Raw genomic sequence first — 27777 nt, forward strand, 5'->3', positions numbered from 1 at the left:
AATGTAATACTCATCAGGAAAAAAGAAGAAAAAAACATCACGTGTACTTCAATATAAGTAATTCTGATGTGTTTATAAGAATAACCATGAATCTGTGCTAATTTAGTTTTAAAACACATCTGCAATCCCAAGGACTTTATTATTGGTACAAAATTTCTGAGGAACTATCTAAAAGAAAATAAAAAAAATGAGAAGAGAGACAAAGAGTATTAATGGTATTTGTGTCCACACGTCTATTCCCTGAAATTTTCAGTGTATCCTTGTTTATAGTATTTTTTCTTTTGATTCTGTGAACTAACTCAGTCTCCTTCCAATAAATTCCATTTTGAGTTTAAACTAATTTGCATTGGGTTTCTTTTCTCTCATTCAAACAAAAAATTCCTCAAGTGTATATCTTTATAGATAAGACTTTTAATTCTGGATTGGGAATTTGAATGTCTCCATTCTACTTAACCTATGCTGTTTTCTAGTTGGGACTCTTGATAGTCACCCAACTTCTCTGATCTAGCCTTCTGGCTGAGGAGAGGTCCTGTCCATTTCTTATAAATCTACGACTCCAACAGGAGAAAGCCTAATCTTCAGAGTCGGTTAAGAAATTCTGACCTTCTAGGGGGGTTATTTGGAGGCCCTGTTATTTAATCTTTTTTTACATTGGGGTTTATTATGCTCTTGTAATGTTTTATACTTTCCATAATTAAAAAATAAAAAAGGTACAGTTCTTGCTTTCTCAGACTATAGCAATGCAAGGATAACCAGGGGAAATTGAATTATAAAAATTGGTTTGGGTCTGGAACTACCTGTGGCTGAGTAGGTAAGTCTGTTTGGTTCTGGAATTTAGTCTTGGGAATTCCATCTGCCTCCAGATAAAACCCACATTCTTCAACATCAACTTCATTAGTAATAAAAATAATCATTTCCTCTTCATCCATCTCATCCCCGTATCTTCTTTTTCAATTCGCTCAGGAATTTGTTGGAAAAATGCAATTTATTGGCTTGTTCAGTTTCCTAAAAATGTTATTACTCCTGCCTCATGGATTGACCTTGGTATTGCCATTGGAGCTTCACTTTGTCAATATCACACCTCCTAAGATGGGGAAGGGCTCTCTCAGCAGTGTTGCTGTCACTTACAAGGATTCACTAACATGTGATTTTGTTTTCCCATTTTCTTATAGCTCCCTCCATCAGGAAACTTAAGACCAACTCCATTTGATGTGATCAGAGGACATCTATAAGAATCAACACAGTGTCACATTCAAAAGCATCTTTCTCCCCTGCCAATCAACCAGTGTCCTGGGGTCTTCTTACCCCTGGATAAGTTCTTTGCTATTTTGGGCTCTCCTAGAGGCAGACAATGATCTTCCTTTTGGTTGAGAGTCCTAATCGAGGAGCCTTAAGATCTGACCGTTTGTCTAAAAGTTCCTCTAGATAAATTTTCCCAAGTTTACATTGGTCCTTATGCAACTAGACCTCCAAATGGCCCATCCCAGAATGTCAGAATTTCTTAACTGTACCCTGGAAACGGAGTCTCAGGGGCAAACCAAGAATGTGTCCCGGAGTGGACTACCCGAAGCACAGTACTTATACATTCTCTTTCACAGAAAATGAGAAGGTGGCCGAGAAGGAAAGGTGACATTCTTACAACTCTAATTGGTGCTCAGTGTTGTTATAAATAAGATAAAGCAAATATGTGGTTCAGGTATATAGGATAAAAGGTTAATATGTATGTAAGCATCTCGGGGTCTGGAGGGGGATGATTGATTTTATCCTGCCTTTGTTCTTCATCTATAGGCAAGGTTGTCATTGACACAGGTCAGTGGAATATTTGACATGCTCTAGGCTTGCAGGCTGAGATTTCAGCTTTTGTTCATAGGCCTTGTTTCTATTAACCATCCACAGTTATTAAATGTATATCCAACCTGCAGCCACCTTGGGCTGCCAATTTTTTAAAAAATTTTTCTTCAGTTTTTTCTTTCCTCCAGGACTTGTGGTACACCACCCTCCCTGCACGTGGCTGTATTCAGCACCCTGGAAGCTCTCTGAACCCTGTCTTTTAGGGTTTTATAGTGACTTCACTACAGAGACATGATTGATTAAATTATTGGCCATTGGTAATTAACTCAATCTTCAGCCCCTCCTTCCTGGAGACTGGGGATGGGGCTGAAAGTTCCAACCCCTAATCATGTGATTGGTTCCTCTGGCAACCAGTCCCCATCTCTTCAGGAGCCCCCACCCAACAGTCATCTTATTAGCATATTTTAAAGAAACACATCACTTTGGAGATTCCAAGGGTTTTCAGAGAGGTGTGCCAGGAAACCAGGACAGAGGCCATATATATATTTTATAGTATCACAAGATATTAACAGAATATAGTTTAAACTCTGTAAAATGTTTTAAAGAGGTTCGTTATGAGCCAATATGAGTGACTGCAGCTCAGGAATACAGAGTCTCAAGAGGTCCTGAAAAAGTGAGCCCAAGGCAATCGAGTTATAGTTTGGCTGTATACATTTCAGGGAGACAGAAATTGCAGGTAAAATCATAAATCAATACATGGAATGTATATATTGGTTTGACCCACAAAGGTGGGACATCTCAAAGTAGGGGCTTAAAGTCATAGGTGGGTTTTAGGTGTTCTTTAGTCAGCAATTGGTTTGAAAGAGTGAAGCTTTGTCTAAAGACTTGCAGTAGAAGAAAAAAAAAGCTTAAGATACACAGTCTGCTATCTGTCATGTGATGCTACACCAGAGTCTTATTGGTCAGTAAGTCACATTACACCGGGTTACTTAAAACACACACATGCACACACACATTAACGGGATTTTATGGTTCATAGGATGTGACTTAACCCGAGCCTTGCATAAACTTAGGTTTTGTTTATAATTTGGTATTCTATTGCCACAAAAAGCCTGTTTTGTCAGTCTTATGATTTCTATTTTAACATTAATGTTGGTCATTTGTGCCTAAGCTCCAAAAGGGAGAGCATATAATGAGGCGTGACTGACCTCCCTTCCCATCATAACCATGAACTCAGATTTGTAGGTTTCTCTGGGGTCCCCTTGGCTAAAGGGGGGTCTGTTCAGTCAGTTAGGGAGCTTAGGATTTTTTTAGCTTATAATATTACTCTGTGTTTTCTACTAAAAGTGTAATCCTTTTAGCTCTTATATTAGGGTATATAACTTACCTCAAATTAATTTTTTGTAGGGTATAAGATGGGGCCAAGGTTTATCTTTACATATATGTGTACATATGTTTATATATATATATTTACACACACATATTCAAATATATATATTTGTGCGTGTGTGTTCAATTGTTCCAGCACCATTTGTTGAATAAACGTCCCTTTTTTCACTGAATTTATTGGGCATCTTTGTTTAAAATCAATTGACCAATACAAAAAATTAGCTGGGCATGGTGGTGCATGCCTGTAATCCCAGCTACTGGGAGGCTGAGGTGGGAAAATCTCTTGAACACAGGAGGTGGAGGTTGCAGGGAGCTGAGATTGTGCCACCGCACTCCAACCTGGGCAACAGAGCAAGACTCTGTCTCAAAAAAAAAAAAAAAAAAAATCGATTGACCTATACTTATATAGGTATAAGGTATACCTTATAGGTATAGGTATTATCACTGGGGTTATACTGGCTCCATAAATCAATAGGGGAAGAACTGACATTTTAGCAATATTGAGCCTTCTTTTCCATGAAAATGGTATATCTCTGCATTTATTTAGGTATTTTAAATTTTTACTCAGTAATGTTTTGTACTTTTTTCTTTTCTCCCCTTTTTTTTTTTTTTTTTTTTTTTTTTGGCAGGCTCTCACCCATCACCCAGGCTAGGGGGCAGTGGTATATTCTCAGCTCACTGCAACCTCCACCTCCCAGACTCAAGTAGTCCTTCCAACTCAGCCTCCCATGTAGCTGGGACCACAGGTGCACACCACCACGCCTGGCTAATTTTTTTGTATTTTTGGAAGACTCGGGGTTTCGTCATGTTTCCCAGGCTAGTCTACAACTCCCGAGTTCAAGCGATCCTCCTGCCTCAGCCTCCCAAAGTGCTGGGATTACAGGCGTGAGCCACCACGCCCAGCCCATGTTTTGTAGTTCAACATATTTTGCATGTCTTTTGCCAGATTTATTCCTAAGCATTTTATTTTTGACACGATTACAAATGGATAAACATGTTTCCCATTGTTTGCTGTTAGTATATAGAAATGCTGTGCAATTGATTTTTGCATGTTGACTCATATCCTGAGATCTTGCTAAACTTATGTTTTAGTTCTATTAGTTTTTTGTTTCAATTTCTTAGAACTTTCTACGTAAAAAATAATATGGTCTTCAAATAAAGAATGTTTTCCTTCTTCTTTTCCAATCTTTATATCTTTTCTTTCTTCTTCTTGCCTTTTTGCACTGGTTAGGACTTTTGGCATAATGTTGAGTAGAAATGAGGAGAACAGACATCTTTCCCTATTTCCAATGTTAGTGGGAGGATGTTCAGAGTTTAATTTAATGTTAACTGTAGATTTTTAAATAGATGCCTTTCATCAGATTAAGTTTCCTTCCATTTCCAGTTCGCTGATATTTTTTGTCATAAATGGATATTGAATTTTGCTAATTGCTTTTCCTTCATCTACTGAGATGTTCATATTGTATTGCTTCTTTATTCTGTTAATATAATGAATTATACTTATTGATTTCAAATGCTAAACTATTCTTGTATTCCTAGAATACACTCCATTTTGTCATTCTTTATGTTGCTGGTTTCATTTGCTAATATTTTGCTGAGCATTTTTGCATATATCTACAAGGAATTTTAGCCTATAGTATTCCTTTCTTATAATAAAGGTCACAAAATACAGAATTAACTGGGACTGTGGGAAAGTATATTAAGGTTGACGTGCTTTTTGGTGACTCTAAAATTATACCAGTAGTCAATCAATTACCCACTCTACCTTAAGACACTTTATACATATGGTTTAAACATTGCTTTAAAAATATAGTTGGTATAGTGCCTTAGATGATTTCAATAACTCAATACAAATGACTGACAGCATATTTGATAAACTGGACAGAAAAAGGTAATTAAGATGGCAAAAGAAAGAGTTCAGCCATCAGCCTTATATATTCTCAGAAGAGGGAGGAAGAGAAAAAGAAGTTGAATTTTTTCCCATTTCATTATCATTTTATCATGTTTATATTTACACATTTCAAAAGGGAGAAAATTCAACTCATTGAAATTGGAAGAGAAAGTTTTTCAGGCCATCTCAGTAATTCTTATGCACAGAAGCATTGAAACCATTGGCAAGTTCTGTCTGGCAGGTCCTTATTAATTACAAGTCTGTATGGTTTTGTTGTTGTTGTTGTTGTTGTTGTTTTTGACCTTCACTTGGTTTAGTTTTCATTTGAGGATCTCCATTTTAAAGGTCACTGTCCCACATCTCTATCTTAACTTTAAAAAAAGACATTTGTATCTGGCTGAGAGCTACCAGGAGGGTAAAAACAAACAAACTGATGGAAAAGAGACAAGATAAGTATCTTACATCGTTCTTAGATGTGAAGACAGTGGGAAAAATATGGCATTAATGTGTTGAAAACACACACGTTTTGACAAAACTGACAACAAAATATTTGAAGAGGGCTGCCCCCTAAGACAAAAAAGCATGTCCTTACTTAAGAAGGACAATTTTGAGATCAGAGATATAAATGAAGACATGTACAAGACTGTGCTTTGAGTAGCACATTTTCTAACAGTGGCAGAATTATTAAATAATTATTGAGCTGTATGATAGAATATAATGCAACCATTGAAAGTCATCATGAAAATATGCAATGTCATAAGAAATGCCTATGATACCATAACAAAACATTCAGATATACACACATCCCAATACAGTGGGCCAAGTGAAATAATTAAAATTAATTAAAAAGAGCAATCCTCAGATACTAGATATAAGCATGGAACAAATACTAAAAGGAAAACACTAAATTTGTAATGGTGATTATCTTAGTGTGATACAAATATATGATTTTGGTTTTATTCTTATAGTTTTCTGCATTTTTAATTTTCCTAAAACTGGTATTATTTCTCTAACAAAAAAAAACATAGAAAAATAGATTTTTTTAGATTCAGTTTGGGAAGAAGTGTCACGTATCATACGTGATACAAAAGAATAATTTTCCACTCAGCTTTAGATATGTACTTGTGAAATAGCAAGGGATTTAAGATCAAGGGATAGCTGTATTTTAGCACAGACAATTTACTTGGTGTCTTAGTATCTTGATGATAGTTCCAGTGAGCCGTTTGGTTTTTGAAGGACAGTTCAGAGAGCCACATCTTAACAGCTTGACCGTTCTCATTTCTGGCATGTGGAGCTGCCAGCTTCCTCATTCTCTGCCCTCTGAACACCACAAGCTGTCAGTTTCCCAGTCACTCTGAACTGTTGGTAGTTTTACAGGCAGGTTGCTGTGCAGTAGATCTGTGTTTCTGATAAATACTGGGTTCTGTTTTGCATACAGGCCAGGTATATGAGGCAATCAGCTGGAGCCAATATATAGACATGTTTGATTGTTCTGTCTGGAGATACAGTGGAAAGAAAAATGCCGGGGGCTTGGCAGTGGAGACCTGAATTTGAGTCTCTTCATGACATTGGACAAATTCTTAACTGCGTTGGGCCTCAGCTCACCTGTGAATGGGTAAATTAAATGACTTTTGCCATACCACTGTGACAGAGTTGTGAATTTCAAACAGTGCATATGAGATATCTATAACTCGATTCTAAAGTTTATAGGGGCCATGCACAGTGGCTCATGCCTGTAATAGCAGCACTTTGGGAGGCTGAGGTGGGTGGATCACCTGAGGTCAGGAGTTCAAGATCAGCCTGGCCAACATGTCGAAACCCTATCTCTACTAAAAATACAAAAATTAGCCAAGCGAGGTGGCGGGTGCCTGTAATCCCAGCTACTCGGGAGGTTGAGGCAGGAGAACTGCTTGAACCTGGGAGAAGGAGGTTGCAGTGAGCCGAGATCGCACCACTGCACCCTGCACTCCAGTTTGGGCGAGAGAACAAGATTCCATCAAAAAAAATAAATAAATAAAAACAAAAACTACAAAGTTTATGGGGGGGGCAAAACAAACAACAAAATCTCACAGAATAGCCAATACAATACTGAGAAACAAACTTGGAGGACTGAAAGTACCCAGCTTCAAGACATACTGTACAACTACAGTTATTAAGACAGTGTAGTATTGGCAAAAGAACAGGCAAATAGATCAATAGAACACGAGAGAGAGGTCAGAAATAAACCCATACAAATACGGTCAACTGATCTTTGGCAAAGGAGCAAAGGCAATTCAATGGAGAAAGGATAGTTGTTTTTTAACAAATGGTGCTAGGACACAGGTACATCAACATGTAAAAGTATAAATCCTGACATAGGCCTTTATCTTCCACAAAAATTGACTCAAAATGGATCATAGACTTACCTGTAAAATAAGAAACTATGAAACTCCCAGGAGATATCATACGTAAAATCTAGATGATCTCTGCTCTGGGGATGACTTTTTAGATACAACAGCAAAGCAAGATCAATGAAGGAAAACGTTGGTAAGAGGAGTTTCATTCTGTTGGGGTGATCAGACCCAGCACCAGGTTGTGGGGGTGACAAAGTCCGGCAGAGTCAAAGGATTGAGAAAAAGACAGCTTGAGAGAGAAAGGTGGGACACCAGGGGGCCATCACTAGTGTATGAAGGCTGCAAACACCCCGAGCGCTGGGAGCCCACGCTATTTATTGGTAATCCAACAAAGAAAGAGGTGGTGAGAATTTGGAGGTCAAAAGGGCACGTTGCATTAAGTACATGATTTACAGCTGTGATGGTTTAGTATTTACATGGAACATGTTCTGCTACTTGAGATAATGGGAATAGGAGACTAGGAGCCTAGGAGGGCTAGAAACAAGGAGCCAGCAAGTCTAGACACATTCCAGATGACATTATGCGAGCCCTGCCTCAGTTTCCCCTCCCAACACTCAGCTTTTTCCCAACACAGTCAACTTAAAAAATTTTGCTCTGCGAAAGACACTGTTAAGAGAATGACAGATGAGCCTCAAACTGGGAGAAAGTATTTACAAAACGTATACCTGATACAGATGTAGTATCCAAAATATACAAATAACTGTAAAACTTAACAATAACAAAACAAAGGACCCAATGAAAAAATGAGCAAAACATCTAGACACCTCAGCAAAGAAGATACATAGGTAATAAATGAGCATGTGAAAAGAAGTTCAACATTACGTAATCAGGGAAATGCAAATGAAAACAATACTATATATGGCCTATAAGAATTTCAGCCTATTAGACTGGCAGAAATCCAAAACCCTGACGACCACGTGCTGGAAAGAAGGTAGAGCAACAGGAACTCTCATTCATTGCTGGTGAAAATGCAAAATAGAAGATGGTTTGACAGTTTCTTACAACGCTAAACATACTCTTACCATATACTCTTGCAGTCATGCTCCTTGGTGTTTACCCAAATGAGTTGAAAACACAACAAACCTGCTTACACATGTTTATAGAAGCTTTATTAATAATTGCCAAAACGTGGAAGTAACCAAGATGTCTTTCAACAGGTGAATGAATGAATGGAATATTATTCAACGATAAAAAGAAATGAACTATCAAGCCGTGAAAAGATGTGGAGAAACTTAAACGCATATTGCTAAGTGAACAGTCTTATAGTGCTACATACTGTATGATTCCAACTATATGACATTCTGGAAGAAGCAAAACTATGGAGACAGTAAAACGATTAGTGATGGCCAGGGGTTGAAGGGAGGGTAAAATGAATAGATGGAGCAGCGAGGAGTTTTAGGCTCTGTGCTGTAAGGGTGTACTGTAAGGGTGGGTGGACATGTGTCATTATACATTTGTCAAAACCCACGAATGTACAAGACTAAGAGTAAATTCTAATAAATTTCAGATTTTAGTTCATATTGGTTAATCAGTTGTAACAAATGTGCCACACTATTGCAAAACATTAATAATAAAGGAAAATGGGAGTTGGGTGGGAAGTGTATATGGAAATTCTATTTTCTGTTCAATTTCCTGTAAACCTAAAACTATTATCAAAAATAGTCTATTATTTTTTAAAAGTGTCTGTGAAAGGCATTTCTAAGTAAGGCACTATATAAGGATATTTTGGCTACAAGAAATAGAAAACTCAGTTAAAATATGTGTGTGGTTTTTTGTTTGTTTTTCAAGACAGGGACTGCCTCTGTCCCCCAGGCTGGAGTGTGCGGTGGTACAATCATAGCTTACAGCAACCTCAAACTCCGGAGCTCAAGGGATGGTCCCACCTCAGTCTCCCCAGTAGCTGGAACTACAGGCCCACATCACCATACCCAGCTATTTTTAAAGATTTTTGTAGAGATGGGCTCTTTCTGTGTTGCCAGGGCTGATTTTGAATTCCTGGCCTCAAGCGATCCTCCCACTTGGTCTTTCAAAATGCTGAGCACCACTGTGGCTGGCCTGTATGTTTTCTTGATTGTACACACCTAACACTAAAAGAAAAATTGTTTGAGAATGCACTCAACAATTTATATAAAAGTATGTACTTGACCAGGCGTGGCGGCTCACACCTGCAATCCCAGCACTTTGGAAGACCAAGGCGGGCGGATCACGAGGTCAGGAGATCGAGACCATCCTGGAGAACACGGTGAAACCCCGTCTCTACTAAAAATACAAAAAAAAAATAGCCAGGCGAGGTGGCCGGCGCCTGTAGTCCCAGTTACTCCGGAGGCTGAGGCAGGAGAATGGCGTAAACTCGGGAGGCGGAGCTTGCAGTGAGCCGAGATCCAGCCACTGCACTCCAGCCTGGGCAACAAAGCCAGACTCCGTCTCAAAAAAAAAAAAAAAAAAGTATGTATTTATTTATATATAAAGTATACACATTACCTGTATCAATATGTTATGTACATTTTATAAACGTATATAAAAATACAATTTTAACAATATAAATAAACAAATACAAATAAACTTTAAAAATAGTTCCAGGTTTTATACTTATTACTGACATTTTTAGCAGGGGTACTCTGCTTTATTATTTTTGAAACTTGAAAAATATTTCAAAATTAAACAATCTGAGAGCCTAAATTTGTTTTTGTGCTAGGTTTTAGTGGCTGTCAGAATAAAAAAAATCCTTTGCAAATATTCATAGATCTAAATGAAAGAAGTTCATAACTGGCTGTCATTTCTAAAGAATCGTATTTACCCAAATGTAATAAAAACACATAAAAACCTGCTTACAAATGTTTATGACAGCTTTATTAATAATTGCTGGAAGTAAATCTTGGAAGTAACCAAAATGTCTTTCAATAGGTGAATGAATAAATGGAATATTATTCAACGATAAAAAGAAATGAGCTAGAAAGAAATGAACCACCAAGCCACGAAAATACACAGAGAAACTTAAATGCATATTGCTAAGTGAAAAAAGTCAATCTTAAAACGCCACATACTGTGTGATTCTAACTATATGACATTCTGGAAGAGACAAAACTATGGAGACAGTAAAGAGATTAGTGATGACCAGGGGTTGAAGGGAGGGTAGAAAGAGTATATCAGTCCCATCCCCAAATTGTGAAACTGGTCAGTATATTACCAACTCCCCGAATGAAAAACGTTGATCTCGAAAATTATTATTGGAAGGTTAGCTTTTATTTTTAATATATTTGCCCAAAACCCACTGCAATATTCTGTTAGAAAGATTTTTGAAAAGTCAGATAAATTTGTGGTCTTATGCATGATGACACAATGACATACTTTTAGCAATAAAATACATAGTAATGAAAACATTTCCAAACATCCTTTAAAAAATACTCTCCTAAATTTTGAAAACTATATTATTTAAGCAAATATAATCTTTGAGTCCACTTAATTGGGCATATGTAAATTATAATATGTCAAAATTACCATTATGCTTATGAAACTCCCACTCCTGTGTTTTCTGACAAATGATAGACTAAGTGGAGCTACTGATTTCAATTTGTATTTTTAATATGCTTTTAAAAAATGAAGTGTTAACACATAGAAAGGAATTTATTTTCTATTGTTTTCTTTCTTCCATTTTGGAGACCAGTGACTTAAATTATAAAGGTTTTATTATATAAACGAATAATATAATTTTATTATATAAATTTGTATTATATAAATATATATAATATATAATATAATAATATGAATTTATTATAAAATAAGTTTAGAGTGATTCCAAGATGGTTAATTCAGTGGCTAAAGAACATCAAGGAGTCACGTTCTTTGCATTTTTGTGCTCTGTCAACATCTGTATGGTTTCAGTTTTTGTTCTTAGGTCTGTCCCCTCACAGTTGCAAGACAGCAACTGCAAGCATCCTATCCTCAATCCATAATGTTCAGAGGCAGGAAAAAAGTTGCTTTCTCTTTGTCTCTTTTTATGAGTGAAAAAGCCCTTCCCATAAGCCCCCAGGAGGATTCCTCCTCATCCCTCATTGGTCAGAATACATCAAATATTCATGCCTGCCAATCACTGGCAAGGAAGATGTAATCATAGACTAATCCTGATTCATCTTCTGGGTTCAGAAGGAGGTCTTGCTCCTTAAACCACTCAAAGAAAATATGATTCTGCTTGCAAGGAATGATGCAAGGAATGTTGTTGGGAAGGGAACCAACAGCATCAGTCACAATCCTGATGCAGATATGATGTTATTACAAAGACAGTGCATGTGTTAACAGAATAGTGCTCAGGTAACATGTACTGCTTGTTTAATAAGGACATCTTGTTTACAGTGAAGAAAAATTCTGGGTCTTGCGTGAAATTATAGAATCATTATTCTCTTTTTATTCATGCTCATAAAATGCATATACAATGGGAGGTATACATTTATTTCAAGAATATGCATTTTCAGGGAAGAATTTCCAAATGCCTTCAGATCACATTTAAAAATCCAGTATTCCCTTAAAGTTCTGTGCCTCTTATGTGTCACTGAAAAACGAAAACAAAAACAAAAACAAAACCTAGCCTGATATGAATTCTGCCACATTCGCCTATATGTCACTGATAATCTCTTGTTTATTGATTGCTGTTTGCTGCCAAAGCGAAATGATTCTTTAATTAGAAAATGCTATATTAATGCCAGATAATAGTGGTCATTGCCAAAATAAGCTATATTTCATTTTCACGGGTATGGTCCATATATAGATGATCTCGAACCCAGGATAGTCATTCTCAAAGAATGATACCTAACCTCATTCTGTGATGTGCTGGCAAAAACCCAGATTCAATTAAAGTGAACAGCGTGCATTCTGGAAAATACAGGAGACAAGACGTAAGCCCTCAGGGGTGCAGAAATATTTCTTGCTTTTTCCATGCCATATCCCCATTGCCTAGAATAGTACCTGACACATTGAAAAAGTTCAATAAATACTTGCTACAAGAATGAATAAATTAATATAAATGGAATAAAACTGTTAATAACATAAGCATTATTAATTCCAATCAATTAATATTTCATTACTATTGGAATTATTCTACCACATAGGAAAGGCAAATGAATAGTAAAAATATGTTAGTATTTATCCAATCCAATACATTCCAAAGATAGGGGTGTGCAGGGGAAAGAGAGGGAGAGAGAGGAAAAAAAAAAAAAACACTACATTTAGTGGGCACAAACATTCTCATCATTCTTTTTTCTACATAGTAGGGATGGCTTCAGTAGGCTTTCATGGGATAAATGAAATCCTTGAAGACTATCTAAGCTGTAAACTCTGATTATTTGCCCACCAAGCAGCCTTTTGACCACTGATCTGAATGTCCAAATTCTCAATGTACTACGTAGGTTCCCTGGAAAGAAGTCACTTCCAGCCACCAGAAAAGTATAGCCACCACTATAAGTTAATAAGACGGCATTCTGTGGTATATAGAAAACATCATATGAATGCCTACATCTCTAACCTTGCCGGAGAGGCCTGAGATGGCCGGCATGTAGGGTTAATTTAGATGGGTGCTGATGTGTTCAGGGTTATGAACTTCATCCCTGAGAACTCTCAGAATCCACTTGTATCTGAATCAGACTAGTGGTACTTTCCAAGATGGTAGCTGAGACAGCAACCCCACTCTGGTGGCTCTAGTTACCTGGACCCATCCCTGAGTGAGCTGCTGAGTGACAAGTTAATTAAGTTCTCTGTGGGACCCTCAGACCGGGTGAAATTCAGAAGTTCTATGCAATCCATAGACAGGGGCTTGCCACATCTCAAACATGAAATAATGCATTTCTGCATCCCCCTCATACAAATATTGATAATTTATAGCTATATGAGGAGGCTAGGAAGTTGTACTAAATTACCTTAAAATGTTTTGGGAGTTAAAATTATCCTGAAACCTCCACAGATGATCCAAGGAGCAGGGTCTGTCTGTGAAATGGCTCTGTCCTCACTTCTGCAAATTATTTACTGAGGTGGCTATTTTTCCAGAGTTGACTTGCCCTAGTGTGCCCTGTTTTTCAAGTGCAGGCTCTATAGAACACCTACATCTTTCAACGCTTCCATAGACCTATGGCTTTAGAACTGAGGTGTGTGGTAAATGTGCACTGCAATCTCCTATAAATCTGGGATGACACCAGAGGCTTTTTTCTTTTTTCTTTTTTTTTGACGGAGTCTTGCTCTGTTGCCAGGCCAGAGTGCAGTGGCACAATCTCGGCTCCCTGCAACTTCCTCCTCCTGAGTTCAAGCAATTCTCCTGCCTCAGCCTCCCAAGTAGCTGGGATTAGAGGTGCATGCCACCATGCTCAGGTAATTTTTGTATTTTAGTAGAGATGGGGTTTCACCATATGGGCCAGGATGGTCTCGATCTCTTGACCTCGTGATCTGCCCACCTCGGCCTCCCAAAGTGCTGGGATTACAGGCATGAGCCACCACGCCCGGCCCACCAGAGGCTCCTTGTGTGGGTTGCATACAAAGGGAACATGGGCAAGTGGGATTCTACTTAAGGAGGTCTACAATGGGAAAGCCATTGGCTTTGAGAGGATTAGAATAGCAGAGTGTAGCGAAAAGGTGTTAAGAGGCCTGGAGCCTGGCTGCAAAAGGCATTGGGATGTCTACAGCTTAACTTCATCAGTTGCTAGAGACATGGAATATGAACGTGCTTGTCCCGCCTACAGATAGGTGCTTTTGCGTTCAAGGCAGTTTTCTGCTCAGTAAGGCAGTTTTGAGATACCCTTGGGCTCTCCCAGTCAATATTTGTGATGCATTGTGGGGCATTCTAAAGGTAGCTCCTGGTTCTCAGGATCACTCTTTTGGTAAAGTCCTCTCCATACGTAAGGTGATGGAGCTGGTGCAGGGCCTGATGGGAATATAATTGCTATTTCATTGCATCCATCTCATATTACAAAGGCCAGTTGAGTTCTGGTGAGTGGCATCTATTTAGACCAGGAGTAGCAGGAATGCTATTACTGACAAAGTGAGCCTCCAGAGATGGGAGTAGATGTGAAAGGGATCAAAGAAAGGAGAGTCACAGAAGATTGTCCCAGATAGCATTGGTGTGTTTAAAGCTCAGCAATATTGATTGGGTTTTCAGGGGCCTGATCAACTGTGGGTAAACTGATAAAATCCACTTTGTGACTATCTAGAGGTAGAACCATAACCTGGACTACTTCCTGTGGCCCTAAAAACACCCTGACCTTCGCAAGTTCTCCTGTAGAGCTAAAGGCATTCCTACTTAGCAACATTGACATTTTCTATTCATTTTCCTGAAAATTTCTGAAATTTTCCTGATAAAGTTTAACATTTTAAGAGTGTTGTCTTTTGCTAATCTTAGGTTTACTATTGGAAGGTGTTTCAAGGCCGGACGTAGTGGCTCATGCCTGTAATCCCAGCACTTTGGGAGGCCAAGGCAGGTGGAGCACCTGAGGTTGAGAGTTCAAGACCAGCCTGACCAACATGAAGAAACCCCATCTCTACTAAAGATATAAAATTAGCCAGGCGTGGTGGTACATGCCTGTAATCCCAGCTACCCAAGAGGCTGAGGCAGGAGAATCGCTTGAACCTGAACCTGGGAGGCGGAGGTTGAGATCACACCATTGCACTCCAGCCTGGGCAACAAGAGTGAAACTCTGTCTAAAAAAAAAAAAAAAAAAAAGTGTTTCAAAACTGACCTTGGGAGAAGAAAAAAGATCAGCAATGAAGCCACGAGGGATAGAGAGTAAGAAATAATCAGAAAGCATAGCTGAGAAATTCCCTAAAAGCAAAAATAAAAATATACATAATATCTTAAAGCTAATAACCTGGGAGGGTAACCGGAAGAATATCTTCCTGCAAACTTTAACAAGTATGAAGTAGTAGTGGGGTTTCCAGCGGAGGGTAGCTACAAGCAAGACTGTAAATTGCAGGCATGGGCATATATTATAATTGGCTACACTGATAAGGGGTGGGGATGGAGGGACATTGTTGTTACGCATTTTGATAAACGGAATAAATGATGCTCTGTGGGCCCTAAGGGGATTGCCTAGCAAAGGCAGATGATGTCTCCCACCAATTAATTAAAAGTCAGAAGTGAGTGTCATCGTGGCTTTTGAGTTTGTACCCAGGTATGCAAACTTTAGCATGCATCAGAATCACCTGGAGGGCTTGTAAAAACATTGATTACTGTCTGGGCCAGTGGCTCACACTTGTAATCCCAGCACTTTGGGGAGTCAAGGTGGAAGGATGACTTGAGAGCAGCCTGAGCAACATGGCAAAACCCTGTCTCTACAAAAAAGAAAAACAAAACAAAGCAAAAAACATCGATTACTCGGCCCCACTCTCAAGAGTTTCTGATTCAGTAGGGGTGGAACAGGGGCCTGAGAATTTATATTTCTAACAAGTTCCTAGATAACTGCTATCTGGGATCACTCATTGAGAACAACTGACTTAGAAAAAGAGCAAAAAGGCCCTTAGCACTCAGTTCTTAACTTACAGCCTCACATTCCACACAGGTGAGGGATTTTTAAACTTTCTGTGCATGTGTATCAGAGAGTTACAAATCACATTACAAAAACTTAAATAGAATACATTTTCTAACTGTAACTAATAAATCAGAAATTTCTTTTTATGATTTAGAGAATAGAAGAAATTCAAATTATAAAGTAATAATGGGTAGGATTATATAAAAATGTAAAGTGGTGAAAATGATCAAACTGGACCTAGGAAAATTCTCAGATAATCCTGATGGATACATAGACGTCTTACAGGAATTAGGACAATCTTTTGATTTAGCATGGAGAGATATTATATTGTTGTTAGGTCAAACATTAACTCCCAATGAAAAAGAGGCCGCCTCAGCTGCGGCCCGGGAGTTTGGGGATCTCTGGTACCTAAGCCAGGTAAATGATAAAATGACATCAGAAGAAAGGAAACAATTCCCCACAGGCCAACAGGCAGTTCCCAGTGTGGATCCCCATTGGAACCTCAATTTGGAGCAAGGAGACCGGAGTTGTGGGCATTTACTGACTTGTATACTAGAGGGATTAAGAAAGACCAGAAAAAAGCCAATGAATTGCTCAATGATGTCCACCATAATGCAGGGAAAGAAAGAAAACCCTACGACATTTTTAGAGAGGTTAAGGGAGGCATTAAGAAAGCATACCTTTTGTCACCTGACTCTATTGAAGTCCAACTAATTTTAAAGGATAAGTTTATCACTCAGTTAGCTGCAGACATAAGAAAAAAACTTCGGAAGTCTGCCCTTGGCCCCCAGCAAAATTTGGAAACTACTGAATTTGGTAACTTCGGTGTTTTATATTAGGGATGAGGAGGAGTAGGCTGAACGAGACAGATGAGACAAGAAAAAGGCTGCTGTCTTAGTCATGACCTTCAGGCAGACAAACTTCGGTGGCTCTGAAAGAAGGAAGGGCTGGGCAGGCAACCCACCTAAGAGGGCTTGTTATCAGTGCGGCTTACAGGGACACTTCAAAAAGGACTGCCCAAACAAAAATAAGCCGCCCCTCATCCATGTCCCTTGTGCCAGGGAGATCACTGGAAGGCACATTGCCCCCGAGAGTGAAGGTCCTCTGGGCCAGAGGCCACTAACAAGATGGTTCAACAACAGGACTGAGGGTTCCCAGGGCAGGCGTCAGCCCATGCCATCACCCTCACAGAGCCCTGGGTCAGCTTAACCATTGAAGGCCAGGAAACTAACTTCCTCCTGGACACTGGTATGGCCTTCTCAGTTTTATCCTTCTGTCCCAGACAACTATCCTCCAGGTCTGTCACCATCAAAGGGGTCCTAGGACAGCCAGGCACTAGGTATTTCTCACACCCCCGAAGTTGTGACTGGGGAACCTCATTTTTCTCACATGCCTTTCTTATTATGCCTGAGAGCCCTACTCCTTTACTAGGGAAGGACATATTAGCTAAAGCAGGGGCCGTTATATACCTGAATATAGGAGAAGGAGTACCTGCTTGCTGCCCTCCACTCGAGGAAGGAGTTAATCCTGAAGTCTGGGCAGAGGAAGGACAATACAGACTAGCAAAAAATGCTTGTCCAGTTCAAGTTAAATTAAAGGATCCTACCTCCTTTCCTTACTAAAGGCAGTACCCCCTCAGGCCAGAAGCCCAACAAGGGTTACAAAAGATCATTAAAGACCTAAAAGCACAGGGATTAGTAAAGCCATGCAACGGTTCATGTAATACTCCTATTCCAGGCATACAAAACCCCAAAGGACAATGAAGGTTAGTGCAAGACCTCAGAATTACCAATGAGGCAGTTGTCCCTCTGTATCCAGTTGTACCTAATCCTTATACTCTACTCTCCCAGATACCAGAGGAAGCAGAACGGTTTACAGTCCTAGATCTTAAGGACGCTTTCTTCTGCATCCCTCTGCATCCTGACTCTCAATTTTTATTTGCCTTTATTTGACGGATCTTTAAGATCCGTCAAACCCAGCGTCTCAGCTTACCTGGACTGTTCTGCCACTCATTATCGGGGCTGGGATACTAGGAGGACTAGGAACCGGCATTGGAAGCATTACCACTTCCACCCAATCCTATTACAAATTATCACAAGAGTTAAATGATGACATGGAACGAGTCACAGATTCACAGGTCACCTTACAAAGCCAGCTTAACTCTTTAGCAGCAGTAGCCCTTCAAAATCGGAGAGCCTTAGATTTATTAACAGCTGAAAGAGGTGGAACCTGTCTTTTTCTAGGAGAAGAGTGCTGTTATTTCGTTAATCAATCTGGAATCGTCACCAAGAAGGTTAAAGAGCTTCAAGACCGGATACAGCACTGGGCACAAGAACTCCAAGAAACCGGACCTTGGAGTATTGTCAACCAATGGATGCCTTGGCTTCTCCCCTTCTTGGGACCCTTGGTGGCTATTGTAATGTTGCTTATCTTCGGACCCTGCATTTTTAACCTCCTTGTAAAATTTGTCTCTTCCAGAATAGAATCCGTGAAACTGAAAATGGTTTGACAAATGGAGCCCCAAATGACCACCACTAGCACCTACTATGGAGGACCCCTAGACTGACTCCCCAACCCGTTCTCACACCATGACACTGAAGACTCCCCTCCTGAGGAAACCTCCACTGTAGAGCCCCTTCTAGGCCGCAGTTCAGCAGGAAGTAGCTAGAATGATCGTCGCCCAACTTCCCAACAGCGCTTGGGCTTTCCTGTTGAGAGGCGGAACTGAGGGACCAAGTAGTTAAGTTGGCTGAACTCCCTGGGTCAATAGGGACTTCCCTAAGGGGACTTTCCCCTAAGCCAAAATAAGTCATGGCTGCAAGCTATGGAATTAAAACTTTAACCAATCAAAGGGGACTTTCCCCTAAGCCAAAATGAGTCACAGCTGCAAGCTAAGGGATTGAAACTTCAACCAATTATATAGGGAGTTTAAGCTCTAGCTGCAGCCCGATGTTTTTAACCAATCAGGCCTGCCAACCCCCAAGCAGATAGAAAATAAGCTAATTCTATAGGACAGAAAGAGGAAAAGGGGAGGGGTCGTAACAGGATATAAGCATAAGACACCCGAGCCACAAACGGCAACCCTTCCTTCCGGGTCCCTTTCCACTGCGTGGAAGCTTTACTTTCGCTTTCACTTTAACAAACCTTGCCGCCACACCAAAAAAAAAAAAAAAAGTAAAATGGTGAAATAATGAAAATTCACAAAACCAAGGCAGAAAGAGTTGTAAGAAAATAAGAAAAAATACTAAAACATGGCTGCATATTGAAAGTTTAATATCTAAAGTATATTGAGTTTATTCAAACCAGGCTGCCAGTGTACCGAGACACACACAGACAGTTCATATACCAGGAAAGCCAACATAAAACCAACATGTGAAACACTAAACCTCGAAAGTTAATTAAAGAAATTCAAATGGAAACAATTCTAAGGGGCCATTTAACACATACCAGATAAACAAGTATAAGAATAAATGATAAAATCCAGTACTAGTGAGACGATTGGGAAATGGTTGCTGGTAAACGTGTAAATTCGTTGTTTCTGGAGTGAAAAGCCATAACAATAATCATACCAGAAAATGTAGCCTATATAAGTAATTCATAAAAAGAATAAAATTATAATTATAAAAATATTTATAGCTGAATTATTTATATCTAAAAATGAAATTACCAAAATACTCAATATTAGAGAAATAATAAGACAAATAATGCGATATAAACCTAATATTCATTCATTAGAAATGAAAACATGAAGATTCTGCAAGCAAAGGGAAATGTGTGCTGCATGGAAGTGTTAGGGGGAAAAGTACTGGATTTGGAGCCAAAAGGTCTAAGATTAAGTAACCTTTGGCTAAGAATTCAACCTCTCTGAACTTTGTTCATCTTCTAACAAAGGAGTTTTCCGCTAAAACACAGCAGTTTTCAAATGTTTTGAACACTACCTAAAAATGTTTAACTTTTTCTTCTTTTGTGGTAAGAGTATTTAACGTAAAATCTATCCTCTTACCAAATTTTTAGTATTGTCAGCATTGGCAATCATATGTCCTATGTTGGGTAGGAATGTCCAGAACTTACTTATCGTGCATGACTGAAACTTTGTACCCTTTGACCAACCTGTTTTCTCCACTCCCCAGTTCCTGTCAACCACCATTCTTTCTGCTGCTATGAGTTTGACTATTTTAGATTCTACATATAAGTGAGACCAGTCATACCTCAATAAAGTGGTTGTAAAAAAGGAAATTTTACATTGACTCCATACACACACACACACACACACACACAATCACCCGTAATAATGGTAGGCCTGGTGCAGTGACTCAGGCCTGTAATCCCAGCACTTTGGGAGGCTGAGGTGGATGGATCACCTGAGCCCAGGAGTTCAAGACCAGCTTGGGCAACATGGTGAAACCCCATTACTACAAAAAAAATTACAAAAATTGGCCAGGCGTGGTGGTGCACAGCTATAGTCCCAACTACTCAAGAAGCTGAGGTGAGAGGATCGCTTGAGTCCAGGAGGTTGAGGCTGCAGTGAGCCATGATCATGCCATGGCACTCCAGCCTGAGTGACAGAACAAGGCTCTGTCAACAATAGTAGTAGTAATGGTCTGTTCTATTCTGTTCTACTCTCCATTTCATTCCTTTCCACTCCATATAAAACTGCTGGTCACTAAATTGATTTCAGACCCTCTAATATATCACAACCAGCAGTTCATACAACACTGTTCTAATTTATAGGCGTGCTCAAAGGTTTATTGCCAGCCTGTCTCCTCTCTCCAACACTTCATGGTTTCCCCAACCCCCACAACTCACATAATACACCCAGAAAACTCTACTTTTAAAGCCATGGCTGAAATGAAGCCATAGATGGCAGAAATTGTAATTGGCATGCAAGTTTATGCAGTTCTACATATAGGGCATATGTGTTGAGAAGAATAAAGTGATATTTAATACAACTGGACTGGGTTAACTTGCTTCTTAGATGGTGTCAACAGCTCTCTTGAATCTCTCTTAGGCTATTTCTTTCTTCCCTCTTCTCTCCTATAGCTCAAAAACCCAGAAACCATATGAGTTACTTATAGTAACATGAGCAAGCTACTTATAGTTCATATGAATAGGTGCCTTGATTTCTACTGGTTTGGTTATGGTAAGACAGGCCTGAAGGTAACTTCTTCTGCTTAGACAAGGAACTGGCTGTTTATCTTGCCTCTAGTTTTGGCAAAGTTGTGGTAGTCTAGCTCAGCTCAGAAGGCCTGGTTTCTAGTGCTGAACATTTGCCTCTGTGTCTTCTGTGACTTAAACTCTTTAAAACGGCAGTCTTGAACTTTTTTTAAATGTACTGATTTTAACTTTTATTTTAGGTTCAGGGGTACATGTGTATTTTTATTTTTTTGAGACAAGTTCTCCCTCTGTTGCCCAGGGTGGAGTGCAGTGACACTGTAATACCTCACTGTAACCTCAAACTCCTGTGTTCAAGAAATCCTCTCACCTTGCCCTTCCAAAGCACTGGGATTGCAGCCATGAGTCATTGCACCTGGCCTCAAGTCATAATATGCTTAAGAGTCACCTAGGTATCTTTTTAAAAACTACAAATGTGTAAGCCCCATTATTGAAGAGCCTGATTCAGTGATGCGGTAGGTTCATGAAATTACATTTTAAATAAACACCCCACGTGCTTTCTCCAAATTGGGGAAACCCTCCTTTGGGGACTATAGCCAAGGTAGAGGGCTGACTGGGATTTGGAGATTGCTGGTCCTGGCCACTGCTGCTTTCCACTGAGGATTTCCAACAAATCTTAGTTTTGTCACCTATAAAATATAGAAGGCATATGAGAGCTGTAGGCCTCCTTCAGCTTTACCCTTGTATGACGTGTCTAGAAATAATATTACATGAAAGAACAAAGAAGGCTTTTGTATACTGTTTCCAACTTTGTAAAAAAAATAACTATGTCTGGATACTAGAAGAGGTCAAAAAGATATTGATGTAGTGGCATTATAGTGCAATTGTGGATGTACTTTAAAAAATAAAGAAAATATTAAATAATTTTTTTAAATGGTGAACAACAATGACAGGGACATCAAGGAGTATTAGAACTAAAACAGAACTTTGAATGTAAATGAGATGATTATGACATCATTGGTGACAATAGAGAGAGCAACTTAGTACCACCTTGGGCATGAAAATCATTCTGGAGCTAAGGAAGAAGAGGGTGGATAGTAAAGGGAAGTAGAAAGAAGACGAGCGAGTGTAGCTAAAGGGAAAAGAAAGACAGAGCTAAGACTAAGTATCTTTGAAGCCAGACGAGCCCTTGGTAGACACACTGAAGTCCCAGGAAACATTGAAATTCAAAGCGCATTGGAAGGAAGTGGACTTAACAAAAAGGTGTGTTTTCTTATTAAGGAGGAAGAAGAGAGGATCTGCTACTAATTGTTCCTCCAAGTAGGACACATTGGAATTGTGTCCCAAAGAGTTAAAGAAACCAACAACTAGCAAAAATTCTCGTTTGCAGAACAGCCAGTAAGAAAAGAAACAACTTGCTGAGACTCTGATGATGAGATCAAGAAAAAGCTAGCTAGAATCGGTGGAAACTAAGATGGCTGACTGGAGTTTGCACAGAACAAGCTTGCTGGCGTCCCAGCCCAAATTTCCACGTTTCATACTAACTCCCCCAGAATTCACACATGTGACCCATGAGATAGCGGGAAGAGACAACTGGACATGCGCAGGGCCTTCCCAGACCTCCTCTTTCCTTTCACCAATTACCTATATAGTCTCAGAATCTATCCCCTGAACCTTTTCTAATAAAAATACTGCTTTGAAGCCAGTGCAGGGAAACAGATTTGAACTTGACTCCTTTCTCCTTAAGAGTCCACTTTCAATATAAAGCTTTTCTTTTCTCCAAAACCCAGTGTCATAGTATTGGCTTCTAGTGCATTGGGCACCCTTTCACTCAATAACAACATCAGTCAACTTCTGAGCGGTGCCCATTTATTGTCTTATGTGAGGACACACTTTTATTCAAGCCACATCTGGGAGGAGAAAGTCTCCCAGCTAATAATCAAAGATCCAGTACCTGGAGTGGGAATGTTCCTTACAGAACTGACATCTGCACCAGCCATTTCCCAGGAGAGGGCATCACTCCTTATACCATCCACCTGGATGTATACCATCCGTCTGCTGCCTGACATCTGTGTTCAGTTTCACTTCTAAAATACTTTCAACTATATAACTTCATTTCACCTCCACAACCCAGCAGGGTATAGGGGAGTGAGATAGGCTTTGGCACGTATTTCCACCTTCTCCCCACCCCACTCCTAAGTCCTGCCCCAGGTTCCTGCCAAAGGAGCCCATACACAAAGATCTGTAGCCAGCTGAGAAGGATTTCTCACTTTATTAAAGATGACAGGACAAGAACCCAAGACTTTTTAAAATTATTCTTGCTATGACTTTTTTTTTAAATTATACTTTAAGTTCCAGGGTACATGTGCACAACATGCAGGTTTGTTATATATGTATACATGTGCCATGTTGGTGTGCTGCACCCATTAACTCATCATTTACATTAGGTATTTCTCCTAATGCTCTCCCTCCCCCCTCCCCCACCTCACGACAGGCCCCGATGTGTGATGTTCCCCACCCTGTGTCCAAGTGTTCTCATTGTTCAATTCCCACCTATGAGTGAGAACATGTGGTGTTTGGTTTTCTGTCCTTGCGATAGTTTGCTCAGAATAATGGTTTCCAGCTGCATCCATGTCCCTACAAAGTACATGGACTCATCCTTTTTTATGACTTCATAGTATTCCATGGTGTATATGTGCCACATTTTCTTAATCCAGTCTATGATTGATGGATATTTGGGTTGAAGAACCCAAGATTCTAATGCAAAGGCCCGTTAAAAGCTGAACTGGGGGTGGTGAGCCCATGTCAAAGTGGAGGCTCCTCTCTCCAATCCATCTAAATTTGGAATGGGCACTCTTGGGGCCAGAGAGCTGAGCAGATCCTGAAAGGATCTTTGGCTGAGTTTACCAATTTCAAGGACGTATGAGTCTGCTTCCCTACAGCAATAGGCAAGGAACACAATGCAGGGGGCTGTGCCAAGCATTAGTGCTGACCTTCAACACTTCCTGTGATATAACCCTGCTATCAAGGGTGACTCTATCAGTGATAAGTGGCTGACCAATACAATCTGCAAATCTTCCTTCCTGTGGGAGGAACTAGTAAAGGAGAAGAAAGGGAAACTTGAAGTCTCAGCATAGAAGTTACCAATTGTGCAGGTCAAGACTGAAAGATGAGACAAAGAACAGAAACATTTCCTCTTTTTTCAACACAAAATAGGCAAGGAGTTTATTATTATCACATGATCCCCACTTTACAGATGAAGAAAAGAAAGAATAGAAACATTAAATGATGTAGTGATCATCACAAAGCTGGTGAGTATTCACGTTGGTCTGCAGGTGCCTCTTTCTTAGTTAGTGGTGCTGGTGGTGAGAAGATGGACAGCGTCTTAAACCTCCAGTTCCTGTGCCACCATCTGCTCAACTGCTGCCTGCAGCTGCCACTCTGTGGGGTTACTAAAATAGCCATAGACAAGGAGTTCTAGCAGAGCACTCCACCTGTTTCTAGATAGGCTCTTGCTCTGAAGCTTGGTCTCCTATCCAGGTGAACTGTAAGGGGTAGGGGTGGGGGCACATGTGAGCTAGACTAGGGGTTAGACTGGAGATGAGCCTACTCCCTGCATCCTTTCCTGGAGTCTCATCCTGTGCTAAATGAGCCGCCAAGCCATTTCCGCTCCAAGACCCGATAAAGGAAAGGAAAGAGCCTTCTCTCCTGAGGAAATGTGCGGCTCTGGAGTGAATGCCATCTAGTTCCTAACTCAGCAGCGTGATTTCCATCTGGGCGTTCACTCCTCCCTCACATAACCCCTGTGCTGACTTCACACCCAGTTCCAAGAATGGGGCTTGACTGACTTAAGGCTATCAACACGACCACCCCACTCCACGAGTGGCCAGGGATGGACATAGACCCTAATTAGTGTTACTCAAAGACAAAGGCATATTCCCTTGGGATCCTGGAGAAAACAACTTCACTCTTCCTTAGAAGCTGCTTGAGGGACATTCTCCTCTCTTTGGATGTGAGCAAGGACATCGCAGCACTGAAAGCTACTTGCAGCCATCTCGTGGCCACGTAGAGAAATACATGTTGTGGAACGCAGAGGAGAAATGAAAAGCCTCCGGGGTCTTTGCCGCCCTTGAGTTGCTGAATCAAGTCTTGACTGAAGCCTGATATCTTTAGGCTTTTCAGGTTTGTGAATCAATAAATTTTCTTTAACGTTCAAGCCAGTTTGAGTGACATTTTTGGTAGTTGCAGATTTCCAATTAACATGCACTGTAACACGTAAGCATATTAGTTTAGAGAGCCCACAGTTTCCCTTAACCATGCTCGAGTTTTCTGATGACGGCCAGAGTAGAAAGTCAAATTTTCCTGTGTCAGCCACATGGAAGGGAAGAAAAAACCAACTTTAAAAAAACTAAAAAGTCTTTGATGTCATTCCCCCAACACACACCTCTCCAAAGAAAAAAGTAAAGGGCCAAATATATAATATCATGTTCCAAGTAAATTACTGTTATTATTATTATTACTTTGTAAGTAGATTTTATTTTTTAGACAGTTTTAGGTTCACAGAAAAATTGAGTGGAAGTTTCCGAGACTTCCCATACACCCGCTGCCCTCCTCATGCACGGCATCCCCCGTTGTCAGCATCCCCTACCAAAGCGGTGCATTTGTTATCGTTGCTGGACCTACATTGACACTCAATATCAGTCATTATCACTCAGTGTCCAAAGCTTACCTTAGGGTTCATGGTTGGTATTGTACATTTTATGGGTTTAAACACATGTATAATGACATGTATCCACCATTATAGAATCATACAGAGTATTTTTACTGCCCTAAAAAAAGTCTATGCTCCACCTGTTCATTCCTTCTTCCTCCCAACCCCCAGCAAGCACAGTTCTTTTTACTGCCTTACTGTCTTCCAAAGTGTCTATAGCATTTTGCATTCCCACCAGCCATAAAAGAGAGTTCCGGTTGCTTCACAGCCTCCCCAGCATTTGGTGTTTTCAGTGTTCTGAATTTTGGCTGCTCTGATAGGTGTGTAGTGGTATCTCATTGTTGTTTTAATTTGCATCTCTCTGATGACATATGATGTGGGACATCTTTTTATGTGTTTATTTGCCATTACATGTCTTCTTTGGAGGAGGTATTTGTTAAGTTCTTTGGCCCATTTCTTAATTAAGTTCTTTGTTTTCTTATTGTTGAGTTTTAAGAGTTCTTTGTGTATTTTGGGTACCAGTCCTTTATCAGGTGTGTTTTTAGCAAATATCTTCTCTCTCTCAGTCTGCAGCTTGTCTTTTCATTCTCTTGACAGTGTCTTTGGCAGAGCAGAAATCTTTCATTTTAATGAAGTCCAGCATATCAATTCTTTTTTTCGTAGATTGTGATTTCAGTATTATATCTAAAAAGTCATTGCCAATCCCAAGGGCATGTAGATTTTCCCCTATGTTATCTTCTAGTTTTATAGTTTTATATTTTGGTCTGTGAGGTATTTTGAATTAATTTTTGTAATGGGTGGAAAATCTGTGTTGAGATTCACTTCTCTGCATGTGGATGTTCAGTTGTTCCAGCACCACTTATTGTAAAGCCTATCTTTTCTTCATTGTATTTGTATTGCCTTTGCCCCCTTTTCAAAGATTAGTTTATTGTGTTTATGTGAGTCTATTTCTGGGCTTTCTGTTCTATCTCATTGATTCCCTGTCAATTTTTTTTTTTTTTAACCAATATTTCACTATCTTTATCACTGTGGCTTTAGGGTAATTATAGTAATGTAATAAGTCTTGATGTCAGTCCTCCAATTTTGTTCTTTGTTTTCTCCTTCAATATTGTGGTGGCTATTGACTTTCTTTTGACTCTTCATATAAACGCTGAAATCAGATTATTGATATCCACAAAATATCTTGCTAGGATTTTGATTTTGATTGCATTGAATCTATACATGAAGTTGTGAAGAACTAATGTCTTGACTAATATTGAGTCTTCCTATCTATGAACATGGAATATTTCTCCATTTATTTAGTTTTTCTTTGGTTTCTTTCATCAGAGTTTTATGGCCTTCCTTATATAGACCATGTATGTGTTTTGTTAGATTTATACCCAAGTATTTTATTTTGAGGGCCTATTAATATAAATGACAATTTCTTTTTAATATCAAATTCCACTTGTTCATTGTTGTTATGCAGAAAAATAATTGACTTTTGTATATTAACCTTGCATTCTGAAACCTTGTTATAATTGTTTATTAATTCCAGGAGGTTTTTGGTGATTTTTCAGATTTTCTTTTTTTTTTTCTTTTTTTTTTTTGAGATGGAGTCTCGCTCTGTCACCCAGGCTGGAGTGCAGTGGTGTGATCTTGGCTCACTGCAACCTCTGCCTCCCAGGTTCAAGCGATTCTCCTGCCTCAGCCTTCTGAGTAGCTGGGATTACAGGTGCACGTCGCCACACCTGGCTAATTTTTTTTATTTTTAGTAGAGACGGGGTTTCACCATGTTGGTAAGGCTGGTCTTGAACTTCTGACCTTGTGATCCGTCCGCCTCAGCCTCCCAAAGTGCTGGGATTACAGGCGTGAGCCACCTCAGCTGGCCTGATTCTTTCGGATTTTCTATTAGACAATCATGTCATTTGTGAACAAGACAGTTTTATTTCTTCCTTCTCAGTCAGTATACATTTTATTTGCTTATCTCATTGCATTAGCTAGGATTTCTAG

At 39.6% G+C, this 27777-nt stretch overlaps 1 long non-coding RNA gene across 1 annotated transcript; it reads left to right on the forward strand.

Annotated features, from left to right (window-relative positions):
* The first annotated feature begins 21995 nt into the window (after positions 1-21995).
* Positions 21996-22793, forward strand: LOC108582175. Its single transcript, XR_001895373.3, has 2 exons — positions 21996-22340; positions 22468-22793. It is a non-coding gene; the product is annotated as an uncharacterized LOC108582175 (long non-coding RNA).
* Positions 22794-27777: the final 4984 nt, after the last annotated feature.

This window comes from Papio anubis, chromosome 12, assembly GCF_008728515.1.
Source record: "Papio anubis isolate 15944 chromosome 12, Panubis1.0, whole genome shotgun sequence".
NCBI lineage: Eukaryota > Metazoa > Chordata > Mammalia > Primates > Cercopithecidae > Papio > Papio anubis.